Source organism: Copidosoma floridanum, unplaced genomic scaffold (assembly GCF_036245765.1).
Source record: "Copidosoma floridanum isolate Cflo_tuat_1 unplaced genomic scaffold, Cflo_Japanese_pri ptg000004l, whole genome shotgun sequence".
Classification (NCBI taxonomy): domain Eukaryota; kingdom Metazoa; phylum Arthropoda; class Insecta; order Hymenoptera; family Encyrtidae; genus Copidosoma; species Copidosoma floridanum.
The window spans coordinates 38,883,736-38,904,498 of NW_028321881.1; positions in this window are offsets into that span (position 1 = coordinate 38,883,736).

The following is a 20,763-nucleotide window of genomic DNA, read 5'->3' on the forward strand; positions in this document are numbered from 1 at the left end:
ATTAATTTTTGAAAACAGTGTTTATTTATTAAAGGTTTTCCAAAAAAAAGTTTTCTGTATCATTTATTTATAATTGATTACAACAATAAATTAGTTATACTCTGTACACTATCGTCTTAAGTATTCTTTACCACATCTTCCCTATTTTTTTAGTTTTAAAATTCTTTTTTTATACATCGTACTAAATACATCAACACGCCATTGACAACTAAGAATGATAAGTATTATCAATGATTAAATATAATAAACAGTACCACTATTTGTGGATCCCAAGCAAAGAGAAGCACCATTAGCTGCCCACGAATAAAGTGCATAGCATGATGCACTTCGTTTTGACCAAAAGTAGTATTTATTTCAAGGATTAATTTATTTTCTATACAAAAAACGAAAACAACTAGAATATACTTTTATAATAATTATAACTGACAAAAAAAAATTTAGGTACAACGTAAGATCATTAATTTACTCTAGCACTACATAGTTACTCGAATCCACTTTTATTTATTCCTTTTGTTGGTTACAAACGTAGCTATTTGCCACCAAAATGTTATGAATAGTGCTACTCTTCATTGAAATCTCAAAAATGCTAATCTTGGTCAGGCATTCATATATATCCATTGAGAACGGAAAATAAATGGCTCCACAATAAAGTTACGTGTAAACAAAAGTAATGCGGTGGAGTTTTTCCTCTTAACAAACAGACGAAACGATATGACAAGAAATACTCACGAAAATCTAACAAATTTTCCTTTATACGACGGTTTTAGGATTTTTGAGGTAAGGGGTATTTTTTAAAATTGTAAGAAAGAAGAATCTATTAATGCGTTGTAAAAATAACTAGTAAACACAGCGCACATATACGTATTTAAAGCTTAAAAATATCTGAACAATAAAAATCAATATTATCCAATAAGAAATAATACAAAAAAATTTATTTTTTATTTTTATTGTATCGGTCAAGTTTGTAAATCCTCTTCTCTCGAGAAAAAAGTTACAACGTCGGTGTTGATGTTGATGTTGGAAGAGCAATGCATTTCGTTCTAGCTCGTCCTGAGTTTTGTTTTCCATAAAATTACTTAAAAAATTATTTTAAAGGAAAAGTTTTAACAGTCATACAGTATATGAAAGCGCAGCAAGACTACTTTCGTGCTATTTTATTTAGTTGTTGCACTGGAAAAAAGTTGGGTGGACTATCTGCTCAACTTTACTGTGTACAGCGCCCCCAGTGGTTGGTGTTGCTGCTCACCCAAGTTGGTTGAACTGCTCACCCAAAGCGCGCGAACGGCAACACCAATAGACAAGAGTTTGGTTAAGTAGACTTTTGGTGCTGCTCGCCCACTTTGGGTGAGCAGTTCACCCAACTTGGGTGAGCAGCAACACCAACTACTGGGGGGCGCTGTACACAGTGAAGTTGAGCAGACAGTCCACCCAACTTTTTTCCAGTGTGGCGACAATTTTTATGAAATTCTCCATAGCTGCACTTCATCGACAAGTGGTTTGTATAAAAAGTATAAAATAATAAAGTGAATCAATTTTTCATGAATATCCTACACTTCCCTAATTTTTATTAATTAACAAAGAAAACTGGTTAAAATTACGATACGTATATTACAATCCTTTATCCATGTAAATATTAATTATAAAGATGGAAAGTAATTAACAAATACAGAACTCGTCACACAGTAAAACGATAAAGTTCTTAATAACGGGAGCAATGGTGGATGTTGGATTTCACGAGATAAAGTGCACAAGGTAATGTACTGAGGTAAAAGTCTCTGATGTACTCTGATGTACTGTGCGTTGGAAGAATAAGAGTTATAAATTGCTAAAGTCGTATCAAGTTCGAATTCATTGCCTACGACTTCGGCTTCAGTACGATGCGTCTACGATATGCATAAACGTAGGGGCTCACAGTCGACAAATGCGATATCTATAAATTCATTTACACATTAAATTCAAGATCAGTGCATTTATACTGGCATCCGTGGTGTCAGACAGACAAATTCAGACAACGCTGGTTTTCTTATGCAAATTCTTTTACCAGATGCACAGCAAATAAACCCCGACGACATTATTTTCTTTAAAAATGATTTCACTAAGTTGGTATTTCATTACAAACAACCCAATAGACAGTGGAAAGAAACAGTCTCATTTAACGAAAATTTTAAGTTCAGTCAGAGTCGTCAAACTTCTCTCAAAGGTAAATATTTTACATAACTGTAATTATTATTTCATTCATAGCTAAATTCAAACGCATTGAAAATTTTAGTCGACTGCCCAATGAACACGAGTTCAGTTAACATCAAACAGGAACCTGCTGAGTCCAAATCCAACAAAAAGGAACCTTCTTTCTATGCTACGTATGATCCAACTAAAGACACAACACAAGGCCATTTTTATTTTTATTTTTGTTAGTCTCGTAATTTCAGATTTCAGTATTTTGCACGAGTTTTTTTCCATTTTATAAAAAATGATTACATACAAGCTCTCTTGAAATGTCATTAAAAAACAGTAATCGTTATTAGTAATGTAAAAATTATTGCAACAAATCGTATTAATTATATTTTGTAAAAATCTTTCAGACTGTGTGATCGTAGATAGAAGCCCAAAGAACAAAAGAATAAAAACAGAGCCAGTATTTGAGAGAGAACGTGCATCCGAACATCAGCTTCATCAAAGTACCTATCCAGGCTATGGTCCACCAAATTATCATACGTCCTTTCCATTTCCTTACCAACACAACCCTTATTACAGTCCGTACCCACCTCAATATTCCCACTATGGCAGTGTGCCTCATTTACCCCCCAACCTTGCACAACATCCGCCACTTACACATCCACCACCGCCAAGCTCTGAATATCCACCCTCATTTCTATCGCAATACAACCCTTATCAACATCAGCAAGCGTTCAATCAGCACGCAATATCTGGTGCAACACCAAGCTCATCTGCAAACCAAGTTTCGATGAATTCAGGGTCTGTACCAGCAACTTGCAACGTTGTCAAAATAACAAATGAATCCGAAGTCAGTGCACCTTATCATCAGAGCCCATCTACGTCTGCTTCGATAACTAATGTTGCAGCAGCTGATTCATTTGCAGAAAAATGAAGTTGAACGCTCAGTTATCATAAAAAAAAAAATTGTCAGAGGTCTTTAAAGACATCAAGAAACTTTTTTTTTTTCTCTGTCTTTTTGTCACTTTTTTTGGTATTTTTTTACCAGTCACTTTTGATTTTTGTATTAAATGAATTGAAAATTAGATGAATAGTGTTTTTGGTATGTCGTAATCATCAAATAGGTGCAGAAAAATTGATTAGATAACATTTTGTGACATTCAGTGAATTTTGAGTGTTGATAAAAATCTACAGATTACGGTACGCTTTATGTTCACATGCAATACGACCAATGAATGCGATCGATAAAATCATACAATAATTATGTTTATGTATTAGTTTATAATCAATGTATTGCGAGGAAAGGTACTAAGAAATAAACGATGTTGCACTTTACATATCTGTATCATATTTATATGTGATAACTGATGCTTTCAATATTATGATAGTTATTTTCATTTTTGTTCTTTTTCTTAATACTATTACATTATCGAAAAAATATGTATCGCAAATAATTTTTATGCCTGATTAATAAAAAATGCGAAAATTGAATCATGTTTTTTTTTGTTTATTTTTTCAAGACGGTAAAAAGTACATACGCCTAATAAATTTCTATGTTCGTGTAAATTAGTGTGATTGTTCTACTTATTACTACTCGATTATAAATTAATCACTGGTTTTTACAAAATAATTCATATACTTAAGCCGCACTTATATACCGTTTTCTTCCTGAAAAACAGGCTTATGAAGACTGTCATTAAGAGTACTTTTTTCCTTTTCATGAATCTTTTTGCATTCACGGTCCATCCAAATATTGTGGAGTAAACATGTCACCTGAACAATTAAAGCCGCTTTTTTCGGAGACTGTTCCATAGTAGTGTACAATATCCTCCATTTTTGTGACGTATATGCAAATGCGTTCTCCACAACTACACGAGCTCGCGATAATCTTTTATTAAATGTTTATTGAATGTAATCAAAGCTCTGTAAAAATAAGAAGCCTGGAGTGTGCCACCATCACTTTGGTGACCATAATTGCCTACGTTAATGCATATATATATAGTTTGCGTCAACGATAGCTTGCAACACTATTGAAAAATATCCTTTGTAATTGTAATACAAGGAGCCAGACTGCGCAGGTTTCTTAATGCCAATGTGGCGACCGTCAATTGCCTCAAGACAGTATGGATAATCGCATTTTTTGTAAAAGTCATTGGATATTTGCATGAAGTTTTCCTTGGTAGGTATTGGCATATGTATTGGTTGAAATACTGTCCATAAAATTTTGATGCATTCTTCAGTTATTGTGTAGATAGTCGCAGGTGCCGTATAAAAAGAAAAAGCTAAGTGTGCATATGATGAACCGGTTGCTAAAAGTCTGCAATGGATAATTTTAATTTACTAAGTAATTTACAAAATGCATAAGTATAGAATAAATTCCATGAAACTAACTTAAAAGTAACTGTAATGAAAGAAAGTAAAAATCTGAGTAAGACTTTGATATACTTTGTGTAGTATACATCAGGCATTGTTAAAAAAGATAATGAATAAGTTGTAACTATAGTTGCGTCAATAAATTTATCATAAAAAGTTGTAATACCTTAGAGTTATTACCAATCTTTCTTCAGCATAAATAGGATTATGCAGATTGCACCACTTTTTCTGCAGGCTTTTCTCGATGTTTGATAACAAATATTCAAATGTTTGAAGATTCATTCTCAAATATTGTTGAAATTTATCTGGATGTGTTTTTATGTCTGGAAAAAGTATGTGATATTCACTGCAAGTAGTCCTCTTCTTATTTAAAGGATGTACTTGGCAGCTTCTTACTCTTCGGTGAGTATCCTGCTCATTAATTCGAGAATCCATCCCAGTGTCCAAATTGAATTACATACGACAGCAAGTTAATTTATCGTTAATCTTGTGACACAAAATAGAAGCAGAAACTAGCACTCTTTTGACAATGATGTCAACACCGCAATGCGATACCTTGTTGTTGCCTAATTATCAGCTGTTCCATCAAGTAGTGTTGTGCGCATAATATGTATATAAAGCTCGTCGTTGGCTCCGTTGGTTAGCGTGCTAACCATTGTAACAACATAGCTGAAGGGGTTGTAGGTTCGATTTCCTATAGGAGAGCACTCAAATTTTTTTTGATGATTCTTGCTGAGTATCGAATTCATGGAACCGACTTACGATAAGGGATTTGATATAAGACAAAAAAATATAAAAATTAAAAAGTAAACTAAAATGCTCGTTAGGCGTGACAAAATCTACAAAGATAATGACATTCTTTACACGAACATAGAAATTTATTAGGCGTATGTACTTTTTACCGTCTTGAAAAAATAAACAAAAAAAAACATGATTCAATTTTCGCATTTTTTATTAATCAGGCATAAAAATTATTTGCGATACATATTTTTTCGATAATGTAATAGTATTAAGAAAAAGAACAAAAATGAAAATAACTATCATAATATTGAAAGCATCAGTTATCACATATAAATATGATACAGATATGTAAAGTGCAACATCGTTTATTTCTTAGTACCTTTCCTCGCAATACATTGATTATAAACTAATACATAAACATAATTATTGTATGATTTTATCGATCGCATTCATTGGTCGTATTGCATGTGAACATAAAGCGTACCGTAATCTGTAGATTTTTATCAACACTCAAAATTCACTGAATGTCACAAAATGTTATCTAATCAATTTTTCTGCACCTATTTGATGATTACGACATACCAAAAACACTATTCATCTAATTTTCAATTCATTTAATACAAAAATCAAAAGTGACTGGTAAAAAAATACCAAAAAAAGTGACAAAAAGACAGAGAAAAAAAAAAAGTTTCTTGATGTCTTTAAAGACCTCTGACAATTTTTTTTTTTATGATAACTGAGCGTTCAACTTCATTTTTCTGCAAATGAATCAGCTGCTGCAACATTAGTTATCGAAGCAGACGTAGATGGGCTCTGATGATAAGGTGCACTGACTTCGGATTCATTTGTTATTTTGACAACGTTGCAAGTTGCTGGTACAGACCCTGAATTCATCGAAACTTGGTTTGCAGATGAGCTTGGTGTTGCACCAGATATTGCGTGCTGATTGAACGCTTGCTGATGTTGATAAGGGTTGTATTGCGATAGAAATGAGGGTGGATATTCAGAGCTTGGCGGTGGTGGATGTGTAAGTGGCGGATGTTGTGCAAGGTTGGGGGGTAAATGAGGCACACTGCCATAGTGGGAATATTGAGGTGGGTACGGACTGTAATAAGGGTTGTGTTGGTAAGGAAATGGAAAGGACGTATGATAATTTGGTGGACCATAGCCTGGATAGGTACTTTGATGAAGCTGATGTTCGGATGCACGTTCTCTCTCAAATACTGGCTCTGTTTTTATTCTTTTGTTCTTTGGGCTTCTATCTACGATCACACAGTCTGAAAGATTTTTACAAAATATAATTAATACGATTTGTTGCAATAATTTTTACATTACTAATAACGATTACTGTTTTTTAATGACATTTCAAGAGAGCTTGTATGTAATCATTTTTTATAAAATGGAAAAAAACTCGTGCAAAATACTGAAATCTGAAATTACGAGACTAACAAAAATAAAAATAAAAATGGCCTTGTGTTGTGTCTTTAGTTGGATCATACGTAGCATAGAAAGAAGGTTCCTTTTTGTTGGATTTGGACTCAGCAGGTTCCTGTTTGATGTTAACTGAACTCGTGTTCATTGGGCAGTCGACTAAAATTTTCAATGCGTTTGAATTTAGCTATGAATGAAATAATAATTACAGTTATGTAAAATATTTACCTTTGAGAGAAGTTTGACGACTCTGACTGAACTTAAAATTTTCGTTAAATGAGACTGTTTCTTTCCACTGTCTATTGGGTTGTTTGTAATGAAATACCAACTTAGTGAAATCATTTTTAAAGAAAATAATGTCGCCGGGGTTTATTTGCTGTGCATCTGGTAAAAGAGTCTCCAAAAATAAAAGATTGATTGCAGAGCTGCTGACGCGAAATGAATTGTGAGCTTGGTCATTCATAGTATCTAGAACGGATGCACTTCTGTTTTCTTCTTGAAACAGACCTTGTAAATTGCTCGCTGGTTCTTTGAGGGGAAGGTTATCTTTCAAAAATAACAGGTCACAATAATATTGGAAATTGGGTTCGTTATTTTCTGAACTACCGTCTCCAGAACGATGACAATTTAATTTTTATATTCAGCTTCAAATTTGCTTTTTAGTTTTTGCCATTCGTTTTTTACACTGTCAACTGCAGGAGAGGGATAAAAGAAGCAGAATTTTACTTCAAGTTCAAAAAATGAGGTTAAGGGTATAACTATTGAATACCTGGAAGTTTTAGCTCCTTTGAAATAGAATTCCAAGCGTCCAATTTTTGCTGAGCGTTTTTGTAACGGTTAGACCTCTTTTTCCAAATTCCCTCGTGTTTTTTTACTGCGTTTATTAATAATAAGGTATCCTCTTCCTTCATACCACTAGTCTCGCACTCGTGCTGTCCCCCGTAGACCTCGTCATCGTCAAGGAAACAGTTAACGGTAGTCTGCTGCGCAACACGTGCTGGCGCTGGAACACCGCGACGAAACGCTAGCTCGAGCCTAGTCTAGGGTCACTGCTGCACAGACGGAACTTGAGTTACAAGCTCTTGCTTAACCTTAGTGCACGCGCTCTGATTCTGGATAAGCACGTACCCCGTCCTCGCGATACGCGTACTCGCAAGCGCGCACCAAATGCAGTCAACCACCGATAATCTTGTAGCTCTCGAGAAAGCTCTGGATGCGCTAACAATTCTCGAGGAAGGTTTTTTTCGTATCTGGATTTGCAGGATTAAGCCGGTATATACCACCTTAGCAGCACGCGCAACGATGAAGGTCGATTAACGTTACCGCAACCGGCCGACTACCGCAAGTAAGGGCTCGTGTAGTAGCGGGCACTCGCTGGATACACAAGCCGTTGTACGTATACAATGCGTGCTTTGCAGGAGCGTAGCTGGTCTCTCGAATGCCCGCGAGATTGTAGTATAGCACGGTTAGATGTGCGCGCGTCTCCAACGATTGCACACGCGTCATCGTGGGTCGAAATGCATCTTCTCGAGTTAACGAGAGACGACTCGAGATAAAACTAGACGACTCAGATGACGCAAGATGAGACAAGATGACGCGCGACTATTCCAAACGACTACCGGGGCCTTACGATTACCTGGCACCGGTAGATGGCTCTGGAGTACAGACGGCACGAATAATCAGACTAATCATCACGCAGATGAAAAAAAATCCTGAACGGCTGGTTAATATAGTATTTGACTAGCCGATGCTTGATGACAGTTGGCATTGTCAGGATATTCAATCCACAAAATTAACGTGACCTGCCATACTTTCGGGCAGACAAGCTCCGCTAAAACTTTTTTTTCACACAAAAATTTGCATAAGAAAACCAGCGTTGTCTGAATTTGTCTGTCTGACACCACAACACGCTAGAGAGTTTTATGAAATTTTTTAGGAGGGATGCCAGTATAAATGCACTGTTAGAATTCTTTTGAGATACAGCGAGTGTGTCACTCGGCGAGTAAAAAAAATCTTAGTTTCCATTGAATGACATCAACTTTATGCACTGTATTAGAGAAGAGAAGCGTTCACAAACGAGGACTATGTAAGTAAGCTCGTAAAGAAGATACAATTAGTTTTACACTCGAAATGTACCGTGTTGTCTCATCGAAAGAGATTAAGAATTACAATAATGCATTTCAGCAACTGAATATGATGTTAATTGTCTCCAATTTTTATGATTAAATTTTTTTTTTAGCAATGATAAATAGCACGACTGCCAATAGCTTATGGACAACTTGGAGGAAAATAATGTCAAACAATCTTTACGAGCAGAATGCAAATGTTTTTTTTTTTTTTTTTTATTAACGTTCACTTCGGATACTGCACAAAGTATTTGTGTAATAAAAATTGGGGAATGTGGGATTCCGTTATTATACAAATGTCTTTGTTAAAAAAAAGTCATTACGTATCGAACGCGATAGTATATTTGAGTGATGGAGGTTATTGGAACCGAGAATGACACGTGGCACCCCAGCCGGTAGCAAAATTTGGAAACCTGGGGGGAAGCCAGTGGCATCAAACTCACCGACTCTGTATATATATATTTAAATATCTAAAAGAGTAAGCAGTGTAGGATGGTACATGAAGCGTGAAAGTTGTAGTAAATTTAATTATTGGAATGTGCTTTTTCATCCCGTGTGAATCAAAGCAGGCGTTTTCATATTACAGCCATTGAAAGTATAGAGTGCCTGCGAAAGTATATGATGTACCTATATTCGCTTTGTGCAGCAATTTGAAACAATGCCACCTACTGGGGAAAAGTTGTAGATACTAACTACTAACTAACAAGAATACACAGAGTCTTATGGATATGTTACAAGCGTTTATTCCATTCACAATGTATATCTTACACAACTTACGTAATTTCTTTGGGTATTAAGTGTACTTCCAAGTTGAAAAATACCTATTTAACAATGCAATAATAAAAAAAAAATTTTTTTCTCCATATGCTTGTATTTCATGAGTATGTATTGTGGTTTCCTTGAACATCAATTTATTTTGTGAAGTACTTTTAAGTCAGCACATTAAAAGTAAAATTTACTAAAATTTACTATGGTCACTAATACATTACATCCATTTCATACGAGAAATTCATTTTTTTCGATGAAATTATAAAAAAAAAAAAGCATTATTTGCTATTAATATTCTACTTGGGACGGAAAACAGTTATTATATTTGTTAAATATATATTATTGTTGAAATAAACACTTTTAACATATCATTGTCAGTTAGATGCTGTATATTCTTGTTCGTTAGCATCGACATATTTTCCCCTGTAGATGGTGCAGCAGACGCAACGAAGAGTTCAATTATGAAACTTTGAGTGACTGTAATGACGGATCACGAGTACTGTTTCACATGAGATGAAAAGGCCCTTACTAATAATTAAATTTACAACAACTTTCACACTAAATCTACCATTATACAATGCCTACTTTTTTAAATATTCAAAGATATCTACATACTACGTGGATTCGATGCCACTGGCTTCCTCCCAGGTTTCATTCAATCGACACCATGGGCGCTGGCACATGTCGTTTTATCACCTCCAGGCCGAGGCTCGGAACCAATAGATCTAAAAATCATGACTACACGATTTATCTTCTTATACTTTATACCTAATAGCCATACTAAGTTTATTTACTAGTGATATTTATACAAAGTATATTTAAATTGCAATCACAGGTATTACGGACGGTCGGATCATTTACCTTGTACACTAGATAAAAAAACCAGTGGACAGTGGGTGCTTGGGTACCCGAGTATGAAGTTATACTTCTATAAAATTATATGGCAAACAATATAATATTGAGTATAATAATACCTTCTATGAAACAATATTGTGTACGAAGGTGGTGCAATTATCGTGGGAATGAGTATACCTACGTTGATTGGGTGTGATTTTAACTAATATGAAATGAGTTAATGATTATAAACAATACATTACGGCACAATGCAATAAAAATAATATATAGGCTGAGCAGTCCAAGACACAAAAATTGCAGCTCGTTTCACCGTACCATTATTTTATACGTGATACATTAAAAAAATGGATATTTAACATGTAACCATATGAAAAAATTATATCAAATGTCATTCATACGATTTGTAGGAGTCTTTTAATTTTTTGGGTACAAAAGATTACTTTTGAAAATACCTATCGAATTTTCAAATAGACTCACAAATTAAATTTTCAATAAATTTAGAAAGAGGGGATAAGGTGTGCGTGAAAGCATGTATATGAGTACATTCACATAAGAAAAAGAATTGCTAGCTTTACTCTACACATTAGCGTTCCTGTCATTTCTCTGAACTTTCCCCCACAAACTATGTGAAGAACGTCCTCAAATCAAAAAACCACTTAAATCACGAATGAAAAATTTTTAAAAGAATAAAATACAATAAAAATCAATTATTGTTTTCGTCCAGTACAAAAAAATTTTTTTATAATTTTTGAAAATTTTGAAAAAATTTGAAAGAATTGTATAAAAAAATTATTTATTTATTGTAAAAGTAAAAAATTGAATACGTAGGAATAAATATTTATTAATGAATTGGAAGGGTGCTCTGCTAAAATATACTAATTGCCTAGTTTTTTAAAACAACATTTGAAAAAAAAAAAGTTATTTTATTAAGTAAATTGTTTATTTATTCAATTTATAACTAAACCAAATAAATTAATGTACATTAAATAAAAATTTCTGTGAAAAATGAGTTACAAACTGTAAGATAAGATAAAGTAATTGATTTTCCTATGTTGGGCCTGCTCATAGTAGAGTAGGTAAGGGCCGTGGCCAAAAAGTAAGGGGTCAGGGGTTCACATCACTTTGGAAAATGGTTTTTTGTTTTTTTTTTAGAATTGGTTAAAAGAAAAAAAATTCATAAAATTTAAAAATGTGTGGCATCATCCCGATCGGAAATTCTAACTAGGCTGCCTAGTTGGCAAGGTAGGGCCTAGCTAGGATGCCACGGTAGGGCCTAGGAAGACATAAAACGGGGCGTGAGGTTGGCGCTAGCTAGTGCCTAGCTAGCTTATCTATGTATAGATATATTATCCTCTTCCTACTGCTTACACACACACATCAGTATGAGAGTACGTATAACATGTATTTGTACACATGTTTATAGATATGCATATGTATATGTTGATGCGTTTTGCTGTACTGCATTTTTTGAGTTCAGTACTCATATTCTCATGCATCCTAAAATCGGTATTCCTATCAATACATGTAATTCCTTACATTATATTCAGCTGAAAATAGCTGAAATAATTAATTGAATGATTGTTGAGAAATTATTGAAAGCCCTCTTTATAACTTACCAAAAAAAAGGATCCAATAGTACAAAATTTCAGATTTATTTATTTCTATACATAACAGCAAGTTGCTGTCAGCAACACTCCGAAAGAGAAACATATTACATCTCAAGAAGATGTTTCAAATAGTCTTGAAACTGTCTTTTTATATTTTAATGATTGGACGAGTGGAAGAGCATCCAAAGTAAACAAAAAATAAACTCCTTAAACTAATATTTAATGAAAAATTCTAATGTATAATACTTATTATAATTTTATATACTATGTGTACTTAACCTCACACTAGTTGTAAAAAAATTAATTTATATATTTATAAGGTGCTGCATTGATTAATTTTTCATGACAAAAGTTTTTACTGTATGTATTTTATAACACTAAGTCACTTTTGCTCTGATAAAATAATTTCCTAATACAAAATGTGACTTAACGAGGGTACCTACGTAGGGCCTACCTAGCGCCCCGTTACACGGCGCCATCTAACACTGCACATTGGTCTCGCTAGTACCTGGCTAGATTGACTAGGCTGCCTATAAGGTAGGGCCTACCTATCGCCTTCTACTTACGATTTCCGATCGGAATGTAGTGTAGAGGAAACCGGAAGTACGTCACGAGGGGAGGGGCGAAGGGGGAGAATCAAGCAAAATCCACTTCCGTCACACTTTTTCTCAAGGTCAAATCTGAAATCGTTGATTTACCCCAGCGCATAACGCGCCTATAGAAGTATAACTTCAAAAACAAATCTCACCAACCTGTATGCAATTAAAATTTATCGAAGGGTTTCTATTTTGGAGATAAAACTTTTGAACAGAACCAAGTGCTGGTTTCTGCTCATGAAAGCTTTCGGCGGTCTTCCCTTACATGAAATACAACTCGCCGTTGGCTGTACGATAAACTCAGTACGTGCACGCGTATGGTTACCCGAACGAAAATGAATACCTTCGGCGGCGGCGGTGACGCTCAATCGGATGGCAAAAATTTTAATAGCGGAATTACAATCTACCGAGGGGTGAAAACGAAGCCGCACAGTGCCGCCGTCTACATAAATATAATTGAACGCGCAGTTTCAATGCAAATCCAACTTTCTTTCTCGCTCCTCTGCTCAACATCGTCCTTGCCACTGTCGTCGCTGTACTCCTGCTTATTGTTGTTGCGCGGTCAGCCTAGGAATGCGTGTACGCTTGGGCATGGAAGTGTGGATCTGTACCTTTGTTTCCCCTCTGTGGGGGGATTTTTTTTCCTCTTTTCATTTATCTTCTGTTTGAGGGTTTTTTGTGATTTAATTCAAACGCGAGCGCAAGGCTTTGTCTTCGTTCGGTTTTTTTTCTGATGCTTTTTCTTAAAAACGTGATCCTCGCTACGCATGGGGTATAATGGACAATGCTGTACTTTTTTTTCATTGAGTGATTTACTGCATGGACGTTGTTAATTTGACAAAGTACTGATACTTTGAATATAAATTTACTTGGTATTCCGGCATAATTCGGACATATGCAGTTCTGTCTAAGTTAAAGGGAATATTTAACGTTTAAATCGACAGCTTAATAGAAGAAAAAAATATCCTTATTTAGAAAAGCGTAATACCTGAAATAGTAAAGAAATTATGTTCCAAAACGTTGGTCAGATTATATCGACGCAATGGGTTCATGAAAAAATAAGGGAACACAGGGACTACTTCAGTAACATATTAGAAAAGACTTCGATGATCCAGGGGCATTCGATGAAAGTTTTTAAAAAATCTATAAGGTGCAGTAACAATCCAAATGTATCGTATCTCAAGTTTTATCTGTATTGTCCCGTACACACACATCTTTAAGTAAAAGCAGATTTCGTTTAATGTACTCATATGCACTGCGAGTCAGCGATTCTAGGATGGCTAGAAGCTGCAATTGTAACAATTTTTTAAGAAAAAACAGTTACAACTTTTACCACAGTCATTAACTGTTAACGAATGTGAATTTAAATACAAGCAAATACTCTATTGTTAACAGTTAGTAGTGGAGGTTACAAAAATAAAGTGACGAAAGGCATGTTAATCAACGACGTAACTGGTGGCGTCACAACTGTCAGCGAAGATTCATTTTAGATAAATCCAAAGCCTTAAATTATGATTAAGGAATTATTAACCTTGAATCGTTCATAAATTTCAAGTAATCCTTTCAATCAGTGCACCTATTAACAGCTTCACTGCTTGTGTATTATTATAAAAAAAAAAAAAAAAAAAGATTTGAATTTTCCTTAAAAATTGAAAATTTCTCAAATATTGTGAAAGATGCAGTTTTCACCAAAAATATGCATTTGGCCACATGTTCATTGTCGTGCACAATACAGTGAAGCAATTATCTCATGGACATAGTTAAAGATCTAATAGCAACGTGTAACTCCAAAATGAAATAAATCCACCACTGTAACAAGCGGCAATTTCCTCCAGCCATCCTTGGTTGGAAAAAATGATGAAACTCTTCATGGTTACGTTGATACTCGGTAGTAGCTGCCAATCGAAAGGCTGATCTTGGCCACTAAAAGCGATTAAAAGAGAAAAAAAATGACCAAACGAAGAAGAACAGCAAAACAAACTTTTACCCCTTTGCACGCATCACGATTGCTCGAGCGAAGCGTCACGGTGCGTCTAGATTACAATCTGTACACTGACTCTACCCTGAGGAGCTATTTGTACCTTCCATACACATACATTACGTACACATGTACCCACACGGGTATAAAAGAGAATAAGAGAGTGAGAGAGAATCGACGCGTGCGGGCTATATCTTTGGGCCACGTTGTCTATAATACGTATACAGTCGCCGAGGGCGGCAGATAAGACAGGGAGCTGTGCGGCTAAATGATAAGACACCGAATACGTATGGGTTCCCGACCGGATCTGACGATCGGCCTCTACTCGCCGGACTTGTAATTTTCCAACGCAAATGCATCCCTCGGCTACAGTCTTTCTTGTATGCTTTTTGCGATTTCGCAGTGATTGCAGTGCTCTACGTGTACGCGTTTTACTCTTATCTCTTGTTATGCGCTTCATGCGATCGGACGAAGTGTCCATGCGCGTCGATACATACGGCCTTTGCTGACTTTGCGTTGAGGGTAAAGTGTTGCTGTTTGCTGGTTAGCAGCTAAAATGGTATGGGGTTTTCAATACTTAGCCTGCTGGCATTGCATACGAGATGTGTAGAATCATATTAAAGATCTTTTTTTTTCATTTCAACCGTACTTGGTTTTTATAATACATGCAAAGAGATAGTTGTATTTCTAAGCTAACAGTGCTTGATAATTTAAAAAAAAAAAAAAAAAAAAAAATAGTTTACTACTCACGATGGTTGAACTTCGTGAGAACGTCGTGCATAAATACAGTACTCACGAAGTTCAACCATCGTGAGTAGTAAACTATTTTTTTTTTTTTTTTTTTATTCGTTTTTCAAGTGTTTGTTTTAGTAAACAACATGAATGCAGTACTAACGTTTACAGAGCTTCGTTCTTCCTGTGAGTCTGGCGACCCCCTTGTTACCTGAGAAATTGTGTCTATACTCATCTCATGTTTAAAGAACTTCGTTCTTACCGTGGGTCCCATGACCCATTTATCCCCCCTGGTTTGTTGTTTTTTATTTTATTTTATTTTTTATTTTTTATTTTTATTTTTTTCTTTATTTCTTGTTTTATTTTTTGTTTTTTTTTCATATTTTATTTTATTACATTTTTTTTCATTTTTTTCTTTATTTCTTGTTTTTTTTTTGTTTTTTTTTCATTTCTTGTTTTATTTTTTTTCATATTTCATTTTATTACATTTTTTTTCATTTTTTTGTATTTCCTTTATTTAATTTCTTCCTTATTTTCATATTTAATCTTTTTTTTCCATTCCCTTTTTTTTTTTTTTTTTTTCAATTTATATAATTATGTGACATTGTAACACAATTAGTTAGTCGAATTCAAAATCTTAAAAACCATTGATACGTTGTACAACTCTATCGTATATGTTTATTTTAATAATTTGTTTATAAAATAATTTATTTGTAACAGTAATTATTAGTATGACTGTAATGCCAAAAAAAACCTCAGGTTTAATAAAAATCGGTCGGTATTTTATGCATCAAAAGCATTTTTTTTTTTTTTTTAACACAAATACACAATTTATCATGAATAAAATGTAGTATCAGTGAATGCATATAAAAATGGAATATTATAGTTACGAACCGCACGATAAGTACAAGAAACCGACCTTCTATAGTCGGCAGCGCTTGTAGCAGAGTGGGTAAGGTACTGGACTCACGTGCAGGAGGTCGATAGTTTAAATCTCTTAATTGGAAAGTGTTTTTTTTTTTAGAATTGTAAAAGAAAAAAATTCAAAGTGAAATAAAAGTTATTGTGGGAAAATAAAATTGTAATTGGTTTGAAAATTAATTGCTTGGGAGTGTGAGGGGGAATGGTGGGTAAAGGTGTGCAGAAGAGTAACACGGCACGGTTGACAGATATACATATATAGCGGGGAGAGGGGAAGTGTCTAGAGAACAGTAGGTGGGGGGAACGGGGTAAGGGGGGAAACTTGAAAGGCAGAGACTTTGGGTAAAACCACTTTCGTTTCCAAAAAGAAAAAAATCTGTCGGTTTTAAAATTCCAGCCCCCCGAGTAACGCGACATAAAGAACTTCGTTCTAAAAAATATTTATAATTAACTTAAATGGTTAACTATTTTCTGTCATATGTAGTGTTAACATAGGTGTCATGTAGTACGACAAGTCAATTAATTTTTTCCGATAGTAATAATAATTTATCCACCAACTGAATAAGTGTTTTTGAAAGGAAATTTGACGAAAAATACGATGGTATTACTTTGCTACGAGGCATGGTCAATTGTTAAAATTAAATTTAAATATTTCAATTGTTAATATTAACCCCAAATTGTTAGTGATTGTTTTCGAAAGCATTTTTTAATATTTCTACGAGCTTCTTTTTTTATCTGTATAATAAAAAAAGCCATTATTACAAAGTCAAGAAAGTTATATTTTTGTAAATTAAAAATTAAAACAGTAAAACTAACATGAGCATTTTAGCAACATTTTGTACGTAGTTAATTTTTTTTTATTTCTAAATAGGCATCATCGAAAAGAAAATAATTAAAAAAAAAAAAAATTGCAAGTAACAACTCCAACAAAAACATCGATATATCTACTAACCGAATCGAGTGTTGAGCAGTACCTAGTAGTCTTCCTCTGAGTGCTTCAGAATTCGAATATTTTACAGTAACCGTATTAGTAAGCGTGTTATGTACTACTTGCAAGTTGATTGCGTAACATTTCAATCCTCGTAACTTCCGTAGCACAAGTTAGAGTTCACATGAAGAAAAAAAAGGAAATAAAAGACCACCTTTCGAGGGATTTTTCGTTGGGTAAATAAATAGATCCATTACTCGAGCCAGAAATTTTTGAAGTACAAATAAAGAACTAGGAAGACGTGTCCCGGTCGAGATAAGATTCGAGGTGCACGGAGGAATTCGGCGCGGCTGCACATCTTATACATCTTTAATTGAAGCAAATATATCAAGACTTACGCAAATCCAAACTAAAACGGAGAAAGAGAAGGAGAAAAAGGTGTACACAGTACTTTAAAAAATTAGGCAAATGCACGGGGCTAGCTTGTTTGGGATACGGCTAAATAATGAAGGAGAGATATCAAGTAAATCAACGAAGCAAAGATTCGTTAGGATATTAAGGAAATAGGCAGAGATTCTTTGGAGTCCAAGCGTTGAAAGTATTCGCTATTCTGGAAAAGTAATGGATATGTTTTGAAAGTTGTTTAATTTTTTTATTTGATCTAAAGTTTTGAACTATACATTTTTCAATTCGTTGATTATATTTTGAATTCATTCCGTCACAATATGTTTGACGGGATGAAATATACCATCTACCTCACCAGTATAATTTAACTTTTTATTATCATTAGAAGAATTTTTAAACTTCTGTCGCGATAGTCGTGAAGTGCACATGTGTATGTTTTTAGGTAAGAGATAAGATGCTGTGTCTTAAAAATTAAGTTTTATAGATTTTTTTGATAATTTTTTTTTTTCGATGAATTGTATGTACCAATACACACTTTTTGTAAATTAGAAATTGATGGCACGTTTAGTTTTTAGGCATGATTGCTTTACAGAAGTGCCTTATATTTTTGTCTGAACAAAAAGTATAACTAAAACTTAAAAGAGGGCATGTAAATCGACTATATGAAAAAGTTTCTGGAAAAATTTTATCAGCCCCAAAATTGTACATATCAGCCCCATACACAGTAAAGGAAAAATATAGATCTCAAAACAAAATAAAACTTTGCACCTGGGAGTCGATGCTATCCTTTCGTTCCATGTAGCGTACACAGTTTTTCACTTTTCTCTGTCGGAACATGACGTTTTTCCATGATCTCAGGGTAAAGAGTACAACATAACCTCTCAGGTAAAACTCACCTACGTTCGGAAGGTAATTTCCACATAGATTACACCAAAATACTTTTCTAGTAGGCAGAGAATGCGAGTTTTTACCGGGAGGAATGTTGCGCTTTCATCCTCTTATTTTTTTTATGTTCTACACCATATTACATTTTTATGAAAATCGGAGGCAGACGCCCCGTAAAGATTTCTTATCAGACCATTAGCTTACAATAAATTCCAATAAAATAATTACCTTAAATTTTTTATTAGGTACACGATTTTTCTGATATTTCAGAGGGTATGGGAAAAACAATAAACTTTTTACCGTAACTGTGCCTTTGAAAATAAATTTGTTTGTTTTTCAGGTCACTTCAGCTATTTTTTTTTTTTAATTGCTTATACATGTATATATATTTTATTCTCTTGTGGAATTATCAAAGTGACATTGCAAACCAGTTAAAAGTAAAAAATAGAGACAAGTAAAAGGCTCTTTTATTGAATTTTACTAAAACAATTAGTTTTTATGTTATTCAAGGAATATCGCTTTTTCATTGAGACATTTTCCATCGTAAATACCTCAATTCGACTGATTCAATTCCTGTAGCTATTTTAACCAAGAAAAAGTCCTATAGGTATACCTGGCGGAGTAGAAGAGTGAAAGCAATAATTATGGATCAAACAACAACCAGAAGGTTGTGTTTGAACAAAATTTAGTTAAGATGTTAAAGAAATAGACAAATAAATGAAAAAATGGGTCTCTAATTTTAAAAAATGACAAAAAGTTATCGATTTGATTGGAGAAATCAAAAACTCTGTGACGTTCCTCAGCTTAACATGAAAGTTGATACTGATAATGTTCTTCACACTGAAAATAAATTACTTAATTCAAAAAAGCCAGTGACATTGGGGTTGGTACTTATAGTATTAAATGGCCTTGGGTCTGGACAGTAATTGAGGCAATGGGAGTGTTTCTAACTTTAGATGGCGCTGGTGTGTCCCTGTAAGAAAGTCCATAAAAATTTAAAACTTGTAAGAAATAATATGTAAAAAATATGTATTTAAATATCAATAAACGTTCTCAAAATCCATAACAACAAAACGATTCTTGCAAGAGCTCTGTACGTAAACACATATATTATAATCATTGTAATACTATTTTATGCAAGTGCATTAAAAACTACACGTGCAGGTATATCATTATACAGGTTTACGTACACCTGTATATAGATACAGTTCATGTCACCGCTCAATTTACACTATTATTATGACTTTCATCAAAGAATCATAAAAAAAAAATTTTTATCATGATATCGTAAAACAGTACCATATTTGAATAAAAATACGTGATTTCAAAAAGTGTTTTGAAATTTTTTAAAGTTTTTGTGGATTTTCTTACATGGACACACTACTGCCACCTGAAATTAGAAACAACCTCATAGGCTTCTCTGTTTCTACTTTTATAGGTACACTTTTTCATCCGGTATTGACTGGTATTTGAGATTCCTGATATATATTTTTTTCACTTTAAACGCTTTAAAATTTCTTTTTCTGGTGGAATAAGTTCAAATAATTGATTGTTACGTAGGTGGAAAATGTAATACTTACTCAGCCTTGTTTTACTTGGTAATACAAAGCCCTCTAAGATTTTTACGCGATTATTACTAAATACGCATACTGTGCATACTATGGCACAAGTATAATTTTGCTACATGCGTTAAATTTATACTTGGTGCTAATAGAGGTAAAGAAAAAGGAGAAATCATAGAAAAAAAGGAGGATTTTCCACTTCTTTTTTCCTATGATTTCTCCTCTTTCTTTACCTCTATTTATTAGCGCCAAGTACAAATTTAACGCTTCTAAAAAAATTATACTTGAGCTACAGTTATGCACTGTACGCGTATTTAGTGATAATCTCGTAAAAAAATCTTAGTGGGCTTTATGTTACCATGTAAAACAAGGCTTAGTAAGCATTACATTTTCACAAACGTAATATTTGATGGATTATCATCAAGAAACACACACCAAAATTATTAAGTTTCAAATAATTGAGACTTTTGTAAAAGAGAAAAGTAATCAAGAGGAAAGCAAAGGATTAATAAACGGATTTTATTTACAAAATTTGGTTAACAAAAAGATTGGGGGAAAGCCGTAGCTTACATTGAGAGAAAAAAACTATATATTTTAACGTGATTGTCCCTACAAAAATTATCGTGCGGACGGTAATTGTAGGACAAAGCGACATTACGGAACTTTTTACCTAATTTAGT